At 49.8% G+C, this 15499-nt stretch overlaps 1 protein-coding gene across 3 annotated transcripts in view; it reads left to right on the forward strand.

Moving 5' to 3' along the window:
- The window catches only part of TBL1X (transducin beta like 1 X-linked), a 943441-nt gene that overhangs the window by 323383 nt on the left and 604559 nt on the right, over positions 1-15499 (forward strand). For all 3 annotated transcript variants that reach the window (XM_069640382.1, XM_069640381.1, XM_069640380.1), the window contains exon 3: positions 13672-13862. The gene's annotated coding sequence lies outside the window, so the exon portion shown is untranslated. The remainder of the gene's footprint in view (positions 1-13671; positions 13863-15499) is intronic.

A 15499-nucleotide genomic window follows, 5' to 3' on the forward strand; every position in this document is an offset into this window, starting at 1 on the left:
ATGTTAATGTGTATTTCCACACTACTCAACCTGAACGTTTTCTAAAATGCTCGAGTGGTAAATGAGTGTGAAGATTGGCGTAAGGCATTTATGCCTCATTTTACACTTATTTTACTGCACCACGGATTGTAAAATGAGCCGCAAATCTATGCATGCGCTGTCATCAAATCCCCTGGTAGACTAAACCTCTACAAAGAATAAACATGGGCAGTACCAACCTGTTTTTGCTTTTTGGTAGGCATGGGATGGGCGGTCGCTAAGCACTGCCATCATGCTGCTACCTGGCCATTAATGGTAGCAATTACAAAATGGTGTTTACCTTGGCATATGATGGCAGTGCCTGGTCATTTCCTATCTAATAACTGTACACATGCCAAAACTGAAACTGGCTTGTGTAGAGTTTGCTACTGTTCATTTGTAACAGAACCTCAGTGCAAGGACACGGATTCTTCTAAATCAAGTGGCTGAAGGCACTCTTAAAGCTTTCTCTGATTTCAAATTCTTGAAGAGTTTAAACCTGTGGTTGAAGGACTACAGATTTTAGATTTTCCCTGTGACCTGCAATAGTTATCTTGAGTATTTTGTAGAGGTTATTGTGGTTGGGTTTTTGTCTACATTGCCCTGTCGGTCAAAGGTAGTGTTTGCATTGTCCACATGCTTGAAGTTCTTGTTCTCCAGCATGGGGTCTGGCATGGATTCACATGCTCATGAATATTCCCGTCGTCAGGCTGGGAATCCTCGGTAAAGGGGAAAAAAATCAGTTTTAGTTTAGTTTCTGAACGGTCTTTCTACTAATAAACAATCACTGGTCTCTAGGTCATACTGCCCCCAGCCAATGACTGCCTTCTACCTAATCCCCTCCTCTAGCAGCCATCTTCAGATTTTACCGCACGTTCAAGTGTTGGGCGTCCTTGTGCTGTAGCTCTCGAGCTTTTACTGCGTATTGCATTTTTTCAAAGAGTTTACTCATATTGTTTACGGTCTATTCGAGCCTCAAGCTCCACCGATTCTTCTTCCAATCAACGGGGACCTGTTTCAGAATTTTCTACGGCCCTCAAGGGCGGATTTTCATAGAATTACACTTCTTGGAGGATTCCGGAAGACCTTGGCGGCCTACCCCGATTCGGACATGGCCCAGGACAAAGGAGATTCGACACCTACTGAATCCAAACTGTTCAGGAACTGCCCAGGCTGTGGACTACAGAATGTCTTCAAGGAAGATGAGCACTCCCGGTGCCTCTACTGCCTTCACGCCGACAAATGGCACGTCAAGGAGGACTGTGCGTTCTGTAAGAACATGTCTGTCCGGACAATGAAGGACCGTCCTATTCGGCTCACCAACTGGCTGGAGGGAAAGAGCCCAGCAGCAAGTGAGAAGAAATAGTCAGAGCGGTCTTCTAAGACCATTGAGGGCGATCCAGCGACCGGGGCCCAACAAAAGGCAAAGTACCGTGAGTGCCGTTGGTTCGGGCTCCTTGGCTGCCAGGCAGGGCGCGATGTCACTGACGCCATCATCCACGAGCCAAAGCTCTGGGGGAAAGGAAGTCGGAGAACCCAGGTAAGCTTCGGGAGAATCCCAATGGAGAAAGCCAAGGGGAGGGGGCTGTCATGATGCTTACCCTGGAGCACCAGGCCAGGCCCAGCACCCCCGGAAGCAGGCATCATGCCCTCGGGTAAAAGCCCAGCGGCCCCTTATAGGGGCTCTTTGGACTCAGTCCTGGCGCCTTTGGCGCCAGGCCCATGTTGGACATCAGTCCTGGCGCCATAGGCGCCAGGCTCATAAAGGGAGGTGTTTTGTGCACTTACCTGATGCAGACCATGCTGCACGCTTCAGGTCTCCCTGAGACCTGAAAGGGACTATTTTTTCATAGGGACTATTTTTTTCACTCGGGCGTGGCCAGGGAAGGATACATACCTAGTTGGGGAAGGATACATACCTGGGACTTCTTTGGAGCCTATTTAAGCCACGCCCATACAGCAGCTCATGCTTCGCGTTGTTCTGCTTCCTGCAGCTTAACGCTCACCGTGTCTGCTCCTGGACTCCAGCCACGCCCGCCTCGAACCTGGAAGACCTGCAACGAAGAGAAGAGAAAGGTGAAAACCAAGGACTATTTCAAACTTCTTACCTGCATCCGGAATCTTCTCGCCAGCATCCCTGAAGAAAGACTTCCATTTAAAAGCATTGCGTTGCTCGCTGCAGCGCCACGCTTCACTCACCTGTCCTCGAGATATCTGACGGCTCCATCGCGGCTGTCGGCATCGGACGCCACATCTCTGCACCTAGGGGAGAGAGGAAGAAACAAAAGGTGAGCAGAAGGAACACAGAAGGAAAGCCTGATTAACAGCCATAATACTTACCGGCTTTTCTTCCACATTTCGGGTCGGCGCCGCCCCGTTGGCAGGTACCCTACGCCGGCCCCTATGGGGAAAGGACAAGAGACATTTCTGGGGAATGATCAGGACATTTAGAGGGATCGCCCTCATCACTACTCACCTCGGCAGTTTAACCCCTCGACGCATCACCTTCATTCTGCACCTGAAATAAAGGACAGATCACAGGTTAGAAAGACAACATAAAGGGGGCCTCACTTGAACTTTGAACTTTCATACTTACGGTGCATCGCTCAGGAAAGTCAAGTGGATTTTGCCAGCGCCATTCTGAAAACCAGTGAAGTAACTGGACGAACACGCGCCCCTGCACCAGAAGCAGGATGGAGAGTTCATCCTTCCAAACCATAAGGTGAGCTTAAACAGTGGTTTGGAGGAAGTTAGAGAGGAACGAAGGGGGAAGGGGGGAAGGGGGGAGCTAGCACACTATTCTGCAGACTGTTAATCCCCTTTCTCATCTGCAGAAGGATATTCCTACGGGCCAGGCAAGCACGATTTGGAGGTCCTGTCCAATCGGTGTTCCGGGTCCTGCGCATCACGCTAGAAGAGGCCACAGCAATCCAGACTAGACCAGCTCCCCCGTGGGAACCAGGTGAGCATTACAGGGGCGAGGTGTTGACCCCCCCCCCCCCCCCCCCCAAGGTGAAGGCCTCAGACGCGTCCAAGGTCGTGAAGGCCCTGATTCACCTGACAAAGGCCTCGATCGACGGAGTCGTGGCGGCCCTGGTGAAGCCTGTGGAGGATATCCCAGTGGAGATGTCTTCCAGGCCTAGAGTTTCCCTGCCACCCCGGAGGGAATCATCTTTCCAGCCTATCGAGAAGGACCCCGGGACACAGATACCACCTCCGAGGATGAGCTGGCTGGTGTCAAAAAGATCCTGGACAAGAAGTTTGAGGCAGTTAGGTCCTATGAGAGGGGTCCTGACGAGGCAGACGTGGAGAGCAATGTGGGATCCGGCGAGGAGCCGCGGCCCATGGAGGAAACGGAGGAACCTGCGCCCCAGCTGTCGCTCCCGTTGCAACCGATGCCTACGCCACAGGACAATTCAGGTGCAATCTTGATGGCTTTGCAGACCCTGTGTACGGAGATAAGGACAAGGGTGCCCTTAGCGCCAGCGGATGATCCAGCGGTGCCTGGACCGTCGGGGGCCCCACCTAACAAGCAGAGGCAAATCCATCCTCCCCCCTCCCTCCCTTCCATCCTTCACCTCCATCCCCTCCACCAAGTGATGAGACGGGAACGGAGACAACGACGGGGACGGATGACGACCGTGGTGATGACGGGATGGATCTCCCATCACCCCCCTGCCCGGGCCTCCTCTGCTGACAAAATTGGCTCCTTTCATGCCATGATCGCCAGGGCATCAGAGCTTTTCCAGCTATGCCCCGAAGAGCAGAAGGACGGGATGGCAAGAGGAAGACCCCCCTCTCAGTCCTGTTACTGGATGACCTCTGGGATGAAGGACTGGCACTGCTGAAGAACCCATCCGCGGCTCCTACGAAGAGGGACCGGTACGAGAAGTAGTACCGGGTCCCAGACTCCGCCCCTATGTGCCTCAGAACACAGCCGTCCCCAGATTCAGTGGTCTCCGCGGTGGCCAAGAAGAAATCGGCAGGGGCGACTGCATCAACTTCCACTTCCCAACCGGACAGCGAGGGGAAGAAGCTGGACGCCATGGGACGACTGGTCATCTCGTCGGCAGCAACAACCATCAAAGCGGCCAACGCCCTTGCGATCGTGGCACACTACGACAGGGAGCTGTGGTTCAAGATCGCTCCCCTCCTGGACTTTCTCCCAGACGGCAAGAGGACGGAAGCCCTTGAAATCCTGCAGAAAGGCGAGGTGGCTTCGGACCACTCTATCACAGTGGCCACGGACATCGCCAACACCGGCTTTTGCCAGATGGGCAACAACGTTTGCCTTCGCCGGTGTGGTTGGCTCAAGGCCACAGATTTCCGTCAGGATGTACAGACCAGGTACTGGACATGCCCTTTGACTGGAACAATCTGTTCAGCAAGGCAGTGGACGAGTCATGCAGGCCATCAAGCGGACACCGAGACGGCCCGGGCCTTGGGTTCTCTCCATCGACGACGGCCATCCTTTCGGACCTCCGGAGGCAAGTCTCAAGGTGCCTCCAAAGGATTTGGCGGCAGTTCTGCGTCGTACCGCCAGGTGGCCCAATCCTCCTCGCAGGAAGCCTACAGAGGCTGCAGCAAGGCCGGAGGACACCGTTGTCGTCGCCAAGCAAGCCAAGGTGGCAAGGCTTTGGCGAAGCAAGACTGAACTGGCCGTGACGTCAGGCCCCCACCCGAGCACCCCCGGTGGAGGCCGGCTGGCGAATTTCATCAGCGTGTGGGAGTCCATCTGCACTGACCGTTGGGTGCTAGTTGCACTGTCCCACGGGCACACTCTGGAGTTCCAAAGAAAGTGCCCCCGTCTACCACCCGTGGCCAGGAAGGAAAACCACATGCCACAGCTGCTGCTTCTAGAGGTATGAGTAATGCTAAAAAAGGGTGCGATAGAACTCATCCCGAAGAGGCTTGGGGGCTCTGGAGTATACACCGAAAGAAGACTGGTGGCTGGGGCCCATCCTAAACCTTCGCCGCCTCAACAAATATGTCAAGTCCCAGAAGTTCCAGATGGTCACCCTTCAGCACGTGCTGGGACAGCTGGAGGGGGGTGACTTCCTGTCGTTGCTGGACTTGGAGGATGCCTACTTCCACATCCCCATACACAAAGGACATCGAAAGTTCCTACGATTCGTGGTCCAAGGGCAACACAACCAGTTGAAGGCCCTGCCCTTCGGGTTGAAGTCGGCACAGATGGTCTTCAAGTGCCTGGCACCTGTGACGGCGCGGCTGCGCCTGCAGGGGATCCACGTTTACCTCTACCTGGACGATTTGCTCATCCGAGCAAAGTCAAGAGAACTCGCCGTCGATCACACAGCGAAGACCATCCGCCTGTTCACGGATCTGGGATTCTCTTTCAACTTTGCGAAATCTCACTTGGTACCATTGCACGATGCCCTATTCCTGGGAGCCAGACTCGACACAGTGTCGCGGTTGGCTTCACCGTCGGAGGAAAGCACGAAGGCCATCCTGGGCTAGGTACAACGGCTGTTGACCATGGAAGTGGCCAGGGTGAGATCCATCAAGTCCCTCTATGGCATAATGTCATCGTGCATCTACCTTGTGCATCTATGCAGGTTGCGGATGCAGCCACTGCAAGAGTTCCTCGACGGCCGTTGGATGCAAGCGGCGGGCAGCTTCGAAGACCAGATCTCCCTCAACGAGATGTTCCGTCAAGCGATCCGGTGGTGGGGCTCCCGCGCGCACCTTGCGGCAGGCATGGACTTCCAGACCGCAGCGCATCAGGAGACGGTGACAACGGACGCCTCCCTGGAGGGATGGGAAGTGCACACCGGAGATGTCCACCCACAAGGCCTTTGGCTCCCGGAGGAGGTGTCCCTGCACATCAACATCCTATAGGTCCGGGCCGTGTTCTGGGCCCTCAGGTCTTTCCTTCTGTGCCTCAAGGGCAAAGTGGTACGGATGTTCACTCGCAACACCACCACGATGTTCTGCATCCAGAAGCAGGGGGGTGTGAGATCCCCAGCCCTGTCCAAGGAAGCGCAGGATCTGTGGCACTGGGCCATCGCCCAGGGGATGTTCCTGGTACCTTTTCATCTGACAGGAGTGAAAAACACTGTTGCCGACTCACTCAGCAGGGAGCTGCGCTTTTGCCACGAGGGGGAGCTTCGGCAGGATCAAGTGGCACTCGTAGCCGACAATGGGGCAGTCCCCAGATCGACCTGTTAGCGATGGTGGTGAACACCAAGTGCTGGAGGTTCGCCAGCAGGTTTCCCCAACCGGGGAGCATGGGCGATGTATTCTCCTTCCCCTGGGATGGCCTGTTCCTGTACGTGCTCCCACCGTTGCCGTTGCTTCTGTGACTCATCAATCAACTCAGACGGTCCCGGTGCTGGATGATCCTCGTTGCACCGGCTTTGCCGAGGCAGATATGGTTCCTGGACCTTCTGGACTTGTCAGCGTCCCCCCCCCCCCGTCAAACTGCCAACGGACGCGGATCTTCTCGCCAGGGAAAGAGGCGCCATCCTACGCCACGACCCGGGATCACTGAACCTGCAGGCCTGGCTCCTGCAGCAATAGAGTTCGGAGGGTACGATATCCCGGCGGACTGTGAGGAGGAACTTGCAAAGGTCAGGGTCGTTCTCGACTCTTAAGTGCTATAGACATAAGGGGAAGAGGTTCTCGGTCTGGTGCCGCGCACAGAAGATCAACCCTCTATGGATTACGCCCCCTCAAGTGCTGCCGTACTTGCTGTTGCTGGCCAAGGCGGGGCTGGCACATGCCTCCATCAAGATCCACCTGGCGGCTATCTCCCGCTACACCAGAACTCTGGGGCAGTCGTCGCTGTGGTCTCACCGCCTGGTGAAGGAGTTCATGAAAGGACTGTTCTGCTTGTTCCTGCCGGTGAAGGCTCCGGTCCTGGTGTGGGAGCTCAACGTGGTGCTGACCAGGCTCATGGGTCCCTCCATTCAAGCCCTTGCACTTGACACTGCTGAAGTTCTTATCGTGGTAGACAGCATTTCTTGTGGCCTCGCACGAGGAGTGGGAGAGATCCAGGCCCTCTCCATACCTGACATTCCACAAGACAATGGTAGTGCTGAGGACGCACCCCTCCTTCATGCCCAAGGTGCCGTCGGACTTCTATCTCAATGAGGCCTTGGTGTTCCCCGTTTTCTTGCTGTCGCCTTCGTCGCCGGCTGAGAGGACTTTGCACTCGCTGGATGTGGCTAGAGCGCTGAAGTTCTACGTGGACCGCACAAAGTCTTCAGAAGACATCACAGCTGTTTCTGAACTTTGGACCTGTGAACCAAGGGAAGGCCCTCTCGAAGGCTTCCATTTCCAAATGGCTCTCCGCCTGCATCATGCACTGTCACCGGATGGCAAACCGACCTTTGCCCAGCCGTCCGAGAGCCCATTCAACCAGAGCGATCGCTGCTACCACGGCGTTCCTGTCTGGTGTGCCCCTGCTGGACATCTGCAGGGCTGCTACGTGGAGGTCAACACACACCTTCACGAGATCCTACTGCGTCGACCGGATTCCAGGGAGGAGTCCAGAGTCGGCCAGGCAGTGCTGCGTAACCTGCTCACTTGAAGGTGAGCCTGGTGAGGAGGTAAAAGATGCTTAATGTTGAGTTGTTGAAATGTGTAATTTGAGCCTTGCCACCTCCCGTGGTTGTGCATGTGTGTACTGCTATGTATTATTGTATTCATGAGCATGTGAATCCATGCCCGACCCCATGCTGGAGAAGGAACAAGTTACTTACCTGTAACTGTTGTTCTCAAGCATGGGTCTGGCATGGATTCACATGTGAACCCTCCCTCCAACACTTCTGCGGCTCTTCTCTTGGTCCTACTGCCACTTTACGTGCTAGCAAATCTGAAGATGGCTGCCAGAGGAGAGGCTTAGGTAGAGGGCAGTCATTGGCTGGTGGCAGTATGACCCAGAGACCAGTGATTGGTTGTTAGTAGAAAGACAGTTCAGAAACAAAACTGATTTTTTTCTTTACCGAGGATTCCCAGCCTGACTGGGAATATTCATGAGCATGTGAATCCATGCCAGACCCATGCTGGAGAACAACAGTTACAGGTAAGTAACTTGTTCCTTATCAACTTCATTCTGTCCTCCTGTCTTCCTTAATGGCTTTCATTTTAACCATACTTTTCCACCAAGTGTGTAAATAAATAAATAAACCCTCAAGGAATGGAGATTTCTGGGACAATGTCTAGAGGCTAGCATTCTAAGATGACTTATCGTTAATATTGTATATATTTGGTCTACTTTACTTTCTGTAATATTCCATAAATCCTCTGGTATTATGTATGCAATCCACCCCATAACCTTTCAACATGTCTGCTGTCATCTGCTATCTCGGCACTCCATAGAAGTTTACATGTATGTGTGTATATATAGTCAACATATTAAAAAACACAACATTGCAATTGTCGAACTAATTTCAAAATCTGAGCGGAGGTGGCAGGTGAGGAGCATGGGATATGGCCATAAAAAGCCGTATATCAGTTGTTTTTTCACCTCAGATGTCCGGTGGCATCCATGCATATTTCTGCATTACATCATCAGTGAAAAGTAGTTTTTTCTTTTTTATGGCTTACATTTGTCTTATTTTATTATTTTTTTGCAGGAATTACTGTGCGAAGCACGGGTATAACTGCTAGTGTTATATACTCATTTGTAAGGTTTGTTGGAAACCATGTGCACATAAACAAAAAATAAACGAGATGCTGTATTGTATGTGGTAACAGGAGAAGTAGAAATGTGGTTGATCAGAGCTCTACCGTTTTATGATGCACATCTTGTGAATGGCTTCATGTTTGTAGTATTGAATGTTACCATAGTGGTTGGGGGAGTAAACTCCCTCCATTAGAGGGTGAACGCTGCTTGCCTCAAATGTATGTATTTAAACTTTTTGAAAGAGAATAATGTAAAATGTTTGTTGTTGGATGTCAAATGCTTCTATGCTTAAAATGTTGGGCGAAAATAACAGCTTGGACAAAAAAAAGACCAAGGATACTTTAGATTTTAAAAAATAAACAAAAAATGTAAGTTTCTAGTTCTAGTGCCTTCATTTTTTCACACCCGGGAACAAAAAGGATGGCAAAGCAGCTAGTGTATTTGTAAATGTCCCAAACTCTTCAGTTAGCATTGTGGGGGACTGCAGTGAATAAAAGACTACTGTAAGGAACTCATGGTGGCAACAGTAAAGACAGACACAAGTGATCATAGTTCAATGATGTTTATTGAACTTTATAATGGGTGAGATAAACGCCTAATCTAAATCTAAGATGGGAGCAAGCTACTACCATCAAATAATAAGGCGGCAGTCCTAGTGGCGTCTTGTCAAATAAAAAGGGCCTATACAAAAAAAAAGATTGCTAATCCTTACTTCTAAGTTACAAAAAGAGTGTGGCATAATGTCCACCAGAAAAGAAAGAAGTGTTCACAAAATGATAGGATGGTATGGCTGGGTCTCCCTTCCCCACGTTTGAAGCACGGGACAAGGCAGACTCACCAGCACAACATGGCCTAGTCAGCCCGAGGTTCACAGTTCAAGTTCCACACTATTAAAACCTTCAGGGTCTTAGTGTCACGACCCTCGCCCAAAACCCCCTCTGGCAAACCCATTGGCCAGGTGGAGTCAGGACTCTGGCCTCTAGAGCCTGGCATCCTCTTTCAAAGCCCTCATGGGGCCAGTCCTGGCGCCTATGGCGCCAGGCTCATACACCATGAAAAACAATGTGCTTGGGAATTACTTTATTGTATTGTCAGCCAACATGGAGGCATCCACATAGCTTGGTTTCTAAGAACCAAGCTGAGGTCTAGTGTTTTGGGTGTGGTAGCCTAGAGACTACTTTACCTGTACTATTTTTTTGGAGCTATTTAAACCACACCCGAGCAGGACAACACGCTTCGCGTTACTTTGCAGCTTGCAACGTAACGCTCACCGTGTCCAGCTATTCCCTCAAACCTCGGAGAAGCAGAACCTGCAAGGAGACTAAAGGAACATCATTAGCAGCAGCATCTTACCTGCAGTCTTCATCTTTAAACACTCGCAGCTACTGAGAACAGCTTCCTCGAATCTGCGCGCCTCCCGGACAGAACGACCTGAAAGAGGAAGATGGAGGCAACATTAAAGAAAGCAGTAGACATTTACAAATTACAAACTGCTCCAAAGGCTTACCTGGCTGGTCGCCTCTCGGCTGGCACCACTCCGGACATTCTACTTGCGCTAAAGAACAGTGCGACCTACAAGGAAGGAAAACGCAGGTTAGCAAAGGCAAGACTTCGCAGCGCTGCGCATAGCACTTACTTACCTCATCATAGCACTCTTATTGCGCCATCATTTACCAGCGGGGCTCAACCAAGCCAGTTCGCCGCGCTGAAACTCTGCATACCTAAGGGAGAGAAAAAAAGACATTTTAAACAAAGAAAGGCATGCAGGATTGCAACAAAACTAAAGGACAGCAATAAGACCTGCCTGAACAATATCAAATGGGCCGGCGTCAGTGAAGTAACTGGACCGCACTCGCCCATGAAAGACAACGTGCCCCTGCAAAGAAGGCAGGACGGAGAGCACGCCTAATTCTACCACAAGGCAGAACCTTCCCCGCAGACCACACAGGGCAAAGCTGAGAAGCATACCAGCGATTAACCCGGCTGGGTGGCATCCCTGTGGATACCAGGTGAGCGTAACACTAAGTCGCTTTCCTGAAAGTCTTTGCCGTAGGAGGCCTGCTGATTCAAAGTAGCAAACAAAAGGTTCCTTCAGTACTCTTGTACCTTGGGCGATTGCTCTTCGCCCCTTTTGCTCTTCCTCCGCCGGGTTTGGATCCACCTTGCAAAAATGGGCCTCCCTCCATTGGGTTCACTACGGCCTTTCTATAACACAGTTCGTGTATTGCTTCTTTACATCAGAAAGCAGGGTTTTTCCTTCTCCTAGCTTTCTTTCGGCATCCCTTTGTCGGGTTCACACTGGCCTTTTTACACAGTTCAAAATCCTATTGGAAAGCGGGGTTCCCTTCCCCTAGCTTTCCTCTGGCAACTGTCTGAGAATTTCAATTGTACAAGGGATTTAATGTAACCCTTATAGGACCACTCTGCCTCATTCCACCCTTTCCTAGGGCATCTGGCGTCAGACCCCCTCTGGACCTCCACTGGGCTTTCTTTAAAGTTCAAACTCATACACAAGTCAGATTCCTTGCGTTCAAATTGTTGCTACTTGTAACCGTGGGCTCAACACAGTTCGGTATACTATCTGCTTCCACCGACTCACTGACTGTGCTGAACCTATTGGCTTTTTTGTTCTCTGGAGTCAAGGATAGTATCACGGTAGCCAGCTTGCCTCTACGCCTGTGTTATCAAAGGAGGAGGCCCCTGTGTACCATTGACATCTGCGGCTCCGCACGCCAGCTGTAATTCCCGGTCTTCTACTTTCCCTTTTGGAGGCTTCGTGGGTCTGAGGTGAAAATAGCAAGAAAGGGCAATTCCCCCTTCGTCGTCCTTCCAGGTCTCACCGCCTTTCTTTTCCGTTGGAACTGCCGGTTTGGTGTAGCTGTCTACTTGTGCATTCGGCCTTGCTCGAAGTGTGCTTTCGTGCTCCGCCTTTCTTCCTTGTGGGGTAGTTAATGGGCCCTCGGGTGTGCGTGGTTGTCAGTTGCCTGACTCTGCCTGACCCGTGTGTTGTGACATGTCAGATAAATGGCTCTGGTGTTAGTCTGTTGTCTGTTACCGTGTAAGAAAGTGTTCATGTGGGAAAAGGAGGTAGAGCTCAATATCCACAAAAGATACTCTTACAGATACTCTTACAGAGTATCTTTTGTGAAATATTGTGCAAAATGCATACAATTTAGTTGTTGTTCTAGGGCAACATATGAAAAGGTACCAACAGTACACAGGAGCATTTTCATATGCCTTTGTCCACAGTGTGTGCCAGTACAAGGTGACATTTTCATGTTTTTTTGTGGCAATATATGCCAGTGTTGTCATTTTAAGAAGACTCAATTCTGCTTGGCACATAATGTCACTGCATAAACACACTCATGCTGGCTGTGACTATCTCCGTCTCCCACAGCCAGAAAGGCAGCAACAGAGGCAGGACACCCGTAAGCACGACCCACACACAATGTGTTTCACGCTCAACTGAGTGCTTGGTCACGTGAAGAAAAGAAGGACCAGAGCACATTAATAGTTGACAAATGTAGTCCTTTTGCTATGTCAGTGGAACTGGATAGGTGCCTGGGGAGGTGGAATAGGCGGCAGCCATGTTGGAATGGAAAGGCAAAAGTGGCCAACAGTGTGAGCCAGGTGACTAAGCTGTGCATAGTGCACAGAAAAAAAGTCATAGCCAAGGATCCATAACGGTGTAGTCTGGGCCGCACATTCCACGCCTGGCACACCCACAGTTCCACTGTGGAATCCAGTTTGGTTTACAATTTTAAAAAGAGGAAATCAAAAAGTCATAATACGCATACAGTTGAATGAGTGGAAATTTCATACACAATTGAGAGACTAAAAAATACATCAATGACAGTAAATTAAAACATAAGTCCGCCATTTCCCGGCCCCATGTTGAGATAAAGACAGCTCAGATGTGACTCATGACCAAACATTCATATGGCATTCTAACACCAATGACAGATGGAGTAAAGTGCAAGTGCAAGCAAACATTGCAGCATGATGATGTGCAAATATGCAAGGCCAAGGTGGCGATTACCTGCCCACAAAAAGTGTACACACCTTGTTTACACACACAGGCATACACACTTTACTCATTCACATGCACACAAATTCACAAGTTGACACAATCAGACGTGCACACTCAGACAACGTGTTGCACGCACTCCGTGTCTCTGCTGCAGGCCCATGCTCTTCTTGCTGAGGCCATTCTGTTTGCACACAGGCTGAGCCGCGGAGGGGTGGGGTGAGACCTCTACCACCGAGCCTCTCATGGTAGTCGTTCGACATCTGTATCGTGCCCTTCAAGCTCCATGCCAAAAGTAATTGACATTCTTGTGGTGTGGGACTTGCCACTGCATGTTGGCACTCACACAAGCATCGTGCTGGCCTGTCTGACACCGCATGATGATTCTGTCACCGCCCTAAGTGCAGCCGCACTGTACGCTAGTTGAACGTTGCACGTTTTGATATTTAATTCAAACTTAGATCTTTTTACCTAGTGCAAAAAAGTAGGCTGGTGGTGTCATTGATCCCAAACACACCAGCTTCAATTGATTTTCTGACTTAAGTTCAAAAAGGGATAACTGTAGCACTGATTGCAACCTGTGATTTCTAGTACCACCTGCTGGAGAACTTCCATACGCAGAGGTTGCCTCAATTTCTCCTGTTGGAATCGCATCTGACAAGTAGGCCATGGTGGCAGCCAGTTACCATTAGGGTATGGCTCAGAGGTTAACGGACATAATATTAGTGCACTGAAAGTCTGCATGTGTAAAGGTGTATGTGTCCCTTTGCTTCATGGACATCGTAATCCATGTATGCCGCTATTCTTGGCAGATGCCTATTCTTGGCTCCTTGCTTTGATGCCCTTTGTGTTTTCTCTTAGGTCTGCTTTGACGCCTATGGGCTTAAGTGCTCTACTAATAAATAAAATAAGTGCCTGTGTTGGTCTGTCAAACGGACGTATTCACATGCGTTTTCTTTTTTCCTCTCTCCTCCAGGCGCAAAACACGGCTGCCTTTTGCTGATGTGGAATTGATGTGGGCCACGGTGTGGCAGACCATTAACCCGGAAAGAAAGACAATAGGACGGATCTTCGACTACAACACAGGTCTGAACATGTGGAGACCTTTCTGCAAGAAAAGCGACGGCGAACTGTAACCGGCCAATGGCAACTGTACCACTGCCAAAGGTAGCGTTCTGGATATGTAATATGATAACGTACACTGACGTTAGAGCCGAACAGCTGCAGCCCCGTGACCTTCATACATCAGCCCACAGTTGGTTTCCATTCTCATTCCACTTTTGAAATAACGATGCATCCAATGTATAAATTCTATTCACTATATTGCAAATACGGGTTTTCATAACCGTACCACAATTCACGTATAGACGTGCATACGTCACTTTAGACCATCATTTTTTCCTTTCGAGAAAGATGAAATGTGGATTATAGATCTCTTCATTGTATTCATTTTGAAGAAGGTGAAATAGTGTCTGATTAATCCCCCCCCCAGGGCGAGGGAAGTGCCACCTGTTGCCAGGCATTCATACGTTAGTAGGTAATTGCTAAACTTTTATTCTCCTGCATGAAACATTATAAATTAGGATGCAGCGAACGCTTAATCTGCCTGACTGCTACTTTCCTCACAATAAAGCAGTACGGTTGAAAAGGCATCCATTACATGCTCAATGCTTTCTTACAAGCATTAAGAAATTACTTTACAGTGATGAAAATCGAGCAGAAATATTACGAAACACTCAGTGTGCAGTTGCTCAACCCTCGTTCCTGTCTAGTCTCTGCCCCCTTCAGCTCTGTTCATGTATTGCAGTAAATGGTGCACTGTGGAAGTCAGTGAGGTGGTTGTCCAGCGGGAAAGTCGCCTGGGAAAAGGTTGCAGAGGAAAAGCAAATCACCTACCGGATAACTTTATTGTAGGGGACTTTTTCACATCGAACCAGTGAGAGGAAGGTTACAGCTTCTCAAAAGCTCTCGCAGATAGCAGTGAGGTGGTTGATGCATTGAAACCAAGTAGTTTCTCAGGACAAAAAGAGGTGACATTGTGCATAGGATGGAATTCATGCAGAGAAACCAAACCTATCGATGGTATTGCACATTTTTGTGGATTACCATTTTTATAACAAGTTTGACTAACGCACCTTCTCAAATGCGAAATATCTATTTCTTGGGTTTATATAGAATCTTCTCACACAGACCCATCATCCCAGAGTTTTAGTGGGACGACGATAGCTGCACCCATCCTAAGACGGTAGAGTGTTTGCTAGGAAGAGACTAGAGGAGAGAAATGGAAGCCCACTTTCTTGCTTTAATTTTTTGCTGTGTGTTGGGTTGTGCAGTGGTCATTCTCTAGGACGGTATATTGCTTCGTATATTTTAGTATGATGTGCATGACGACAGCCTCGGTACCCCAGAAGAGGGTCCACTACGTGTGTTCGATATTAGCTGTGGAAGAGTGTGCATGCGTGTGGATCATTGAATCAGACTCCAGCTTTTGTCATGCACGCCCTAGTGAAAAACATGCAGAAGAGCCTTCATTTGACAGTTGCGCTCCATTAAGAAGTGTGTGCATGGTCTGTAAAGTGGACTTCTATGGCACCTTTCTGCCATTTTTGTGGTGTCTCTGCTCAAAACTTGTGGTGTTAATGGGGGCCAGGGTAGAAGTACCCGAATCCTGAGTGCTGCTCTGATACAATGGATGTGAGGACAACACTTTATAATACTTTTTTATCCACAGTGCCTAAGATTGGATAAATTACAGTGCTGTGATTTTGAATTACTCAAAAATGTGATGGTGCATGGTAGAGCTA

The sequence above is a fragment of the Ambystoma mexicanum genome, chromosome 7q, assembly GCF_040938575.1.
Source record: "Ambystoma mexicanum isolate Mex_15411 chromosome 7q, UKY_AmexF1_1, whole genome shotgun sequence".
NCBI lineage: Eukaryota > Metazoa > Chordata > Amphibia > Caudata > Ambystomatidae > Ambystoma > Ambystoma mexicanum.